At 45.4% G+C, this 7,689-nt stretch overlaps 1 long non-coding RNA gene across 1 annotated transcript; it reads left to right on the forward strand.

The window, feature by feature from the left end:
- The first annotated feature begins 26 nt into the window (after positions 1 to 26).
- LOC135294811 (uncharacterized) lies at positions 27 to 974 on the forward strand. The gene is made up of 2 exons (XR_010356825.1): positions 27 to 408; positions 468 to 974. It is a non-coding gene; the product is annotated as an uncharacterized LOC135294811 (long non-coding RNA).
- The last annotated feature ends 6,715 nt before the right edge of the window (positions 975 to 7,689 follow it).

The raw sequence follows: 7,689 nt of genomic DNA on the forward strand, positions 1-7,689 counted from the left end.
CAGGGACAGCTCAGGGCACACGGCACAGAATGGCGTCCTGACGGGCCTGGTGTGCCTCCAGTGTGCCACCCTGTGCGTGCAATCTGCTCCAGTGCCCTGCTACTGCACGGGAAGAAAGTTCTTTCCCGTGCTCAGCTGGAACTTCCTGGGACTCCGTTTCTGCCCATGGCCTCTGGTCCTGTTGCTGGGCACCACCGAGCAGAGCCTGGCTCCATGCTGTTGGCTCCCTCCCTTCAGATGCTGATAGACATGGATGAGGTTCCCTCTCAGGCTGCTCCAGACCAAACAGGCCCAGTTCCCTCAGCTGATGCTGATGTGCCCTAAAATCCATCCATTCCCTCTCCCATAGCACCTGAGAAGCTACCCCTGACACAGAGGGCCAGCACCTTGGTTTTATGATGCTGGCAGGTGAGTTAAGTGTGTTTTCTGGAGAGATTTACACACTCTTGGTTTTATGGTGCTGGCAGGTGAGTTAAGTGTGTTTTCTGGAGAGATTTACACACTGTGGCAAGAGCCAACACAGCAGCAGAAGGTTTAAGGAGCAAGATAACACAGGATCAATCCCCCACCACCTGCTCTTCCACAATTCCCTTCCACTGACAGTCTCACACTTGACCTTTCACTGCATTTGGTTGTTGGAGAAAGAATTTTCTGGATTTGCCATGATACACAAAATTGATCTTCTAAGATACACTTTTCCTCTCTTACGTTCTTATGTGACTTTGAAGAATAATGCTTTGTGAGCAAGTTTCCTTAACTGCTCCTTAAAAATATGTATAAACATACTATTTCCCTACTCTTCCCATAGGATATAGACATGACCAGGTATACAACACTTGAGACCTACTCTATCACATTAGTGGGGAAAAAAAAAAACAAAAAAACCACCAAAAACAAAACAAAACCACTAATGTAATTCTGAAATATAAATTTTTCACTGTCAAGTTATTAAAGGCTGAATACAAAACACCAAAGATATGTATTTTGGAAGTCCTCTGTTTTGTCTGTAAAGGAAGTATTTTTTATTTAAGCAGGTATTTTTCATTTGGTATATTACAGTTTGCAAATTCTTCACAGAATACTTTAATTGATATACAGTGAAACTGCTGATTGAACTGTATATTTAAAGTATACATAAACTTAATGTATTAGTTAATACACATTAACCATATATTTTCATAGAATTGTTATAGGCAACAACCAGATCAGGCCAAATCAATAATTTGAGAAAGTCAGATTAAAATAAAAAGGAAATAAATTTTATTTAGCGAATTGAAATACAATCTGCCAGCCACAATCAAAGGGACAGTGTCGAGCCCGGGACTCGACACTGGGTGAACACAGTTCTGACCCCCTCTTGCATCAGACCTGTGGAGTTCACAAAGTCCATCTGGTAAGCCACGGTTATATACTGTTTTTCTTGCCCAGAGCTACGTTTCTTTTGTTTCTTTCTCCGAATATTCATGCAGTTCTTATACCCTGTCTGGTGTTAGAAGAATTCTATCTTTTCGTAGACACAATGGTGTCCAGGGGAGGACTCAAATATTCATGTAGTCCTCTGTCCTCCATCCGGTGTTGGAGGAATCCTGTCTCCTGCTTGGACAAAGCTGCCTTGGGACAAACAATGCTGCGTCCAGGAACCAACACCGCTGCCCTCCAAGCCGTACTCTACAACCGAGTTGGAGATGTCGGCCTAATCCTGTGCAGAGCATGACTAGCATCCACAATAAATACTTGAGAGATCCATCAACTCTCCTCTACACCCCAAACCCCCACACTCCCTCTACCAGGCCTCATCCTAGCTGCAACCGGCAAATCCGCCCAATTCGGCCTACATCCCTGACTACCAGCCGCCATAGAAGGACCAACCCCTGTATCCGCCCTACTTCACTCCAGCACAACAGTAGTAGCCGGAATTTTCCTACTCATTCGAACCCATCCCCTATTCAGCAACAACCAAACCGCTCTAACCCTCTGCCTGTGCCTAGGGTCCCTATCTACACTATTTGCAGCCACATGCGCCCTCATCCAAAATGATATCAAAAAAATCATCGCCTTCTCCACTTCAAGCCAACTAGGTCTAATGATAGTTACAACTGGACTAAACCTCCCCAAATTGGCCTTCCTCCACATCTCAACTCACACATTCTTCAAAGCCATACTCCTCCTGTGCTCAGGCTCTATTATCCACAGCTTAAATGGTGAACAAGACATTCGAAAAATAGGTGGACTCCAAAAAATATTACCCACAACTACCTCATGTCTCACTATTGGCAACCTGGCCCTAATGGGAACACCATTCCTAGCAGGATTCCACACAAAAGACCAAATAATCAAAAGCCTAAACACATCCTACCTAAACACCTGAGCCCTCCTACTAACCCTTCTGGCCACAACATTCACTGCGGTCTACACAATCCGTATAACTGTTGGAGTTATGGGAACTGAGCATTCACATGCTAGTCCAGAGCTGTCCTCGGTTGTTATTGGCTGATGATGGCTTGAGCCCTCTGAGACTCGCTCAGAATTTCTGTAGGAGCTATTCCCTTCACACTTGCTAATTTGGACTCTTATTCAGTGAACACCTGTGTGTGCTACACAGGTTTGGGGATCCCCAAAACCAATTTCCCAACGCTTGTGTAAGACTTCTAAAAACCTGGGTGCTTTCTGTAACATATTCTAAAGTGTGATTCGATAGATATTTCCCTAAGTATGAATATATTTATCCTATTTATATGAGCACAAATTTAATACATTTATTACAATCCCCCACCTTCTATATAAACACCCAAAATTCGTGCTTTATTTATGACCTTTATCCCACATCCGTGATTAGGAAAAAAAAAATCTCTAACATTTAACCTTTTGGTAATTTAATTTTTACTCCAATTCTAAATCTCAGTCCCAATCTTCTTGAGGTATCTCATGGTATACACTGTAGATTGTCTCATTATTTCTTGCTTTTCAAATTTTGCTAAAGCCTCAGCTGCCAAGCTACTTGATTCTCTCTCTTCCAGCTTCATTATTTTAGATACTTGATTAATTTTACCCAAAGCTGCCTCTGGATCCACAATCTGCGTGCCTTGTACTTCCAAATGAATTAACCTAATAAAGCAGGGAATTAGACAAGGTAAAAGTAGGATCCCAGCCACTGAGCACGATATGACAAACACCAATTTCTTCCACCATGACCCATTGAACAAATTATCCCACCAAGATGCTTGGAGGATAGAATTCCATTTTTGCACTGGTACGTGTGCTACTCATTTAATTTCAGCTGCAAGGCCCCTGATGGTCACCCCATAGTCTTCAATTTCAATACAACATTCTGATTCATTGAATTTTCCACAGACACCCCCCTCTTCTGCCAAGAGATATTCCAGTCCATAATATTCTATGATTCTTTCTGCAGGCCATTCTTCCTCTCCCAATTTCTGATTCCCAGCCATGATAGGGAATTTTTTTCTTAATTCTCTTTTATTTCTATTAAGGATCTCGAATAAGGGTGCCCCCAATGAGCTGCTCTCTGATCTGGGTAGGGTAAAGAACACTGGCCTAATAATTCCTAAAGTGCACGATCGCTTCCATTTTTGGGGTAATTCACTGTGTGCTTTTCTCCCACATATCCAATATATACCACCAGCGGCTTTCCATTTTATTTTTGTATTCCCTGGGTCATTGCAATACTCTCTTAACTCTACCAGGAATTGGTAAGGGCTAACTCCAGAGCCTTTATTCCAGCAAAGTTCAGTTCTGTCACTCCGTTCACAGGTAGTTTCTTTCTTCTGACTCCAATACTCGGCAGGAAGTTCTCGTTGCCAGATCCTGCTTTTATCATTTGAGTCCACCGTCAAAGTGGATATACATGGAGTGTACCCCACAACTCTGGTGTACTCTTTTCCCTCCTAGCTGATACAAAAAGTTCCCATCACCCTCACTTGTTGTTCCAGTACCCAACTGCTGTAGTGTGCTTTTATACTTTGTAATACTTTGTCATAGTTTTGGTTTTGTACCCCCTTATTTTCCCAAATGGTGTACCCCTTTTTGTACTCCCTTCCTCTACCTGTGTAATCATTCTCCTGTGTTGAGATCATCCCCAAATCCCCACCCTGGCTCTCTGTCAGTCACTCAGCATCCCATCCTCTCTATCTAAAACTTTCGGTCCAAGTCGTCGAGTGATTAGTCCAAGGCCAGGGGTCAGCCCCCTAAGTATTATTTTATACACTATCCCTAATGTCCATCCCTAAAGTTGCATTCCTGGAGGGTCTTTATTGGTCAACAAATGTATCTACCTTCAGTTTCCTCCCCTTAAATGTAACTTTGAGATTCCTTTTGTTTTACTCTAAGCAAGGCACCCACTGAGGTGTGGGGCTCCCTGGGGAGCTCCGAATAAACCTTGGACAGTTGAGAGTTGGCCTTTTATCCTCTACCGATGTCTCCAGTGTCTCCTCTGATGCAAAGGTGACTAGCCTGGCTGCCATCAGTACCCTCGGGGCACCAGAGAGTGTCCCCTCACTGTCGGTCACTTCGGGGCTGCCCCCCCGTTGTCTGCCGAGCCGGGGCTGGCTGGGGCTCACTGGGAGCCACCCAGAGAGAGACGGAGACAGCTTGGCGGACCAACGTGGTGCTCTGAGACCATCTCCAGATCCCACAGACGAGGCTCGGACATTCAGACTGTTCAGCAATGCCCCTGGCTGGCAAGCTACCTCAGTGAGGGCACACTCAGTTTTAGTGAGTGGAACTCTTGGGGACAAGATCGGGAACTCCTGGCACCCCAGGAATCGATCCCAGGTCAAGGGCGCTGTCCCAGGACCCCCCTCTTTCCTGTTCTACAGCTGGATTGGTAAATTTGCCTTTTTCTTGTATTTTTTATACCTCGCTGCAGAGAGGAAGTATTTTTTTCTCTAGTTTTGGCAGGCTACCAGCTGCAGGCATTTGTTTCTTTTCTTCCCCGCCTGGGCTGGTGAAAGTTTTTGAGATATAAAACTTTACATCACAGCCACAATGGGTGTCTGTTTTTCTGTGTCTCATAAAGGTCTTTATTATAATTTGTTAGAATTACTTAAGGGTGAAGGAATTGGATTTTCAAAAAGAGAGGTGAAACAATTTGTTAGATGGCTGTGTCTTCACCTGCCTTATGTATCAGCTGAAAATATCCCTGTTTTAGCATTTTGGGACAAAATTGGCACTGAGTTACTGAAAGCAGGGAAGTCAGGTGATAAATCCTTGCAAAAATTTGCTTTTCTAGCTATGCAAATAGAAATGTTGTAAAATCCAAATCAGAAATGCAGGAACAGCCATCAGAAAGCAATTTCAATGTCTCTGCTTCCCAAAAACCCGATTTACACCCCCCCCCCCCCCCTTGCCAACAAGCTGTTTTCTCTCTCTGCTACCCCTCCTTCCTCCCCCTCAGCCCCCAGACAGGGCACTCTGAGGAAAACTGCACTTTCCAGCTTCCCTCAGAAATTCCCAGCCCCCAACCCGGAGGGTTCTGGCCAATCTCCCCGGGATTTTACCCTCTCCCGCACTTCCCCGGTTTGCAATACCCCGTCCCAAAAACCTTCAGTTCCTTTTGAGCCTCCTGTGTCACCTCTGGAGGCTCCCCCACAAGTTTATGATGGTGGAGACTACACTGTGTTTCCTGGTTTTCCTCATTCTTCTCCCCACAATCCCTTCCTCTCCTCTAACCCTTTCCGGTCAGAAACCCCTCCCCTGAAACCTCCCCTCCCAGCACTCTCCCCCTTTCTCTGTCACCACCCCCTGCCACCCCCTCAGGGGCTGGCCCATCAGCTGTCCCCTCCCTTTGTCCTTCCCACCGCCCGTCCTCCAGCTCCCAGGGCAGGGACGGAGAGGGAGCAGAGCCGGGGAGCCAGAGCCGGGAGACAGTCCATGTCATCTCTGCAGCTCCAGTCACATACATATCAGACCTGAATGGGGGGATTCAACCGCCTTGGACCCCGTTCTCTTTTCAATCCACCAAAGAGCTAGTCAAGGCTCAGAAAGAATTTGGTAGAGACAGTGAATATTTCAGGGGACTTTTCAAATCTACCCTTTCTTTGTCACATTTAACCCCTGCTGACATTAAACAGCTTTTTTCCTCCCTGCTAACTCAAACGGAGTACATCTTGTGGGAGACGGCATGGAAAAAAAAAAGTGACAGCCAGTTTGCGAATTCTATGGGGTGATGAGACCACTGCCACTGATGTTGTTGGAAAGTTACTATCATTAGACCATTTATGTGGAGAAAGCGAATGGGGTGATGGAGCAAGTCAGGCAGAAAGCATTCCCAGAAAAGCTCTCAAAGAAAGTGTTAAAGCAGCTGAGAAAGCTTTCTTCCGGTTGCATCCTGATGCTCCAATTTATAATTATTTGAAAATAACAAAATCTCCATTTGAGTCTTTCATGAGTTTTGTGGAAAGGTTGAGAAAAGCTGTGGACTTGCAAGTTCAGAATGAAAGGAGCAAGGCTGGAAATCCTCAACGAGATTGCTAAGCAAAATCCTAACGAAAAGTGTAAAGCTGCCATCCTGAGCCTGCCCCTCGATCTGAACTCAGCCCCCGTATCATCAGAATGAGCTCTGTCCTTCTGCTGCTCCTGTTGTCAGCCATCCATCCAAGTCAAATGTGGATCATTTCTCAGCCTCAGGCGAACGTATGGACCACTCTTGCCAAAGTCCTCAACCAAGGTCACATTTGCCTGTCCGCCTCCTCCGTGTCTGACCTGATGTCTACCTGCCTTGTGGGGATTCCCTCTAAATCCTCTGAGTTACCACAAGCAATCACAAACCCTCTTTATCTAATGAGTCCCCACCAGTAACTCCCCCTTTTCCAGTATATAATCCATTAGCCCCTTGGGCAAAATTAATTCGCAGACTGACAGTAGCAGAAAAAGAACCCAAAGAATTCGAGCTCCTTGGTTCTGCAAAAGCATTCTCTTGTATTCAGTTTATGTTTGTGCCGAGGAACCAGGTAAATTTGTATCAGGAAATCAAACAGTTTAAGGAAAACTACACAGCAAAAGATTGGTGTAAGAAAATTTCCCAGGTGGAAATGCCATCTACCCCTGATAATAAGCCCCATGTTCTTCCTAAAGGGTTTTTTCTCGTTTGTGGTGACAGAGTGTGGGCAGGTATCCCCTCTTGTCTAACCGGAGGTCCATGTACCCTTGGCAAGCTGAGCCTGTTTACGCCCAACAAGACCCAAATCGTGGATTGCTGAACCAAAACCAACACCCACAATTCGGCCAGCAAAAAGAGAGACTTAAGAGATTTAGACCTAAATTGTGATTCTGAGATCATACATTGGTCCAAACCAAAAGGGGTTGCAGTCACCGTGTTTTTGCCATGGGTGTCTGCAGCCAAGGCTCTAGGTGAATTATCGCAGCTAGAATGTTGGGTGGCTAAACAGGCCAACATTACATCAGCTGTGCTTTCTGACCTCCTGTCAGATGAAGAAACAACAAGGCAGGCCACCCTACATAATTACACCGCAATTGATTTTCTTCTCCTACTACATAATCATCGGTGTGCAGAGTTTGAGGGTCTCTGCTGCCTGAACCTGTCATCCAAGGCTGAGGACATCCACAAAACAATGGGAAAGATGCAATAGATGGTCCATGACATCAAGCAGGAAACAGCAGACTGGATGGACAGACTTTTCCAAGGATGGGGACTCTCTGGCTGGGTCAAAT

The sequence above is a fragment of the Passer domesticus genome, chromosome 2 (assembly GCF_036417665.1).
Source record: "Passer domesticus isolate bPasDom1 chromosome 2, bPasDom1.hap1, whole genome shotgun sequence".
Lineage (NCBI taxonomy): Eukaryota > Metazoa > Chordata > Aves > Passeriformes > Passeridae > Passer > Passer domesticus.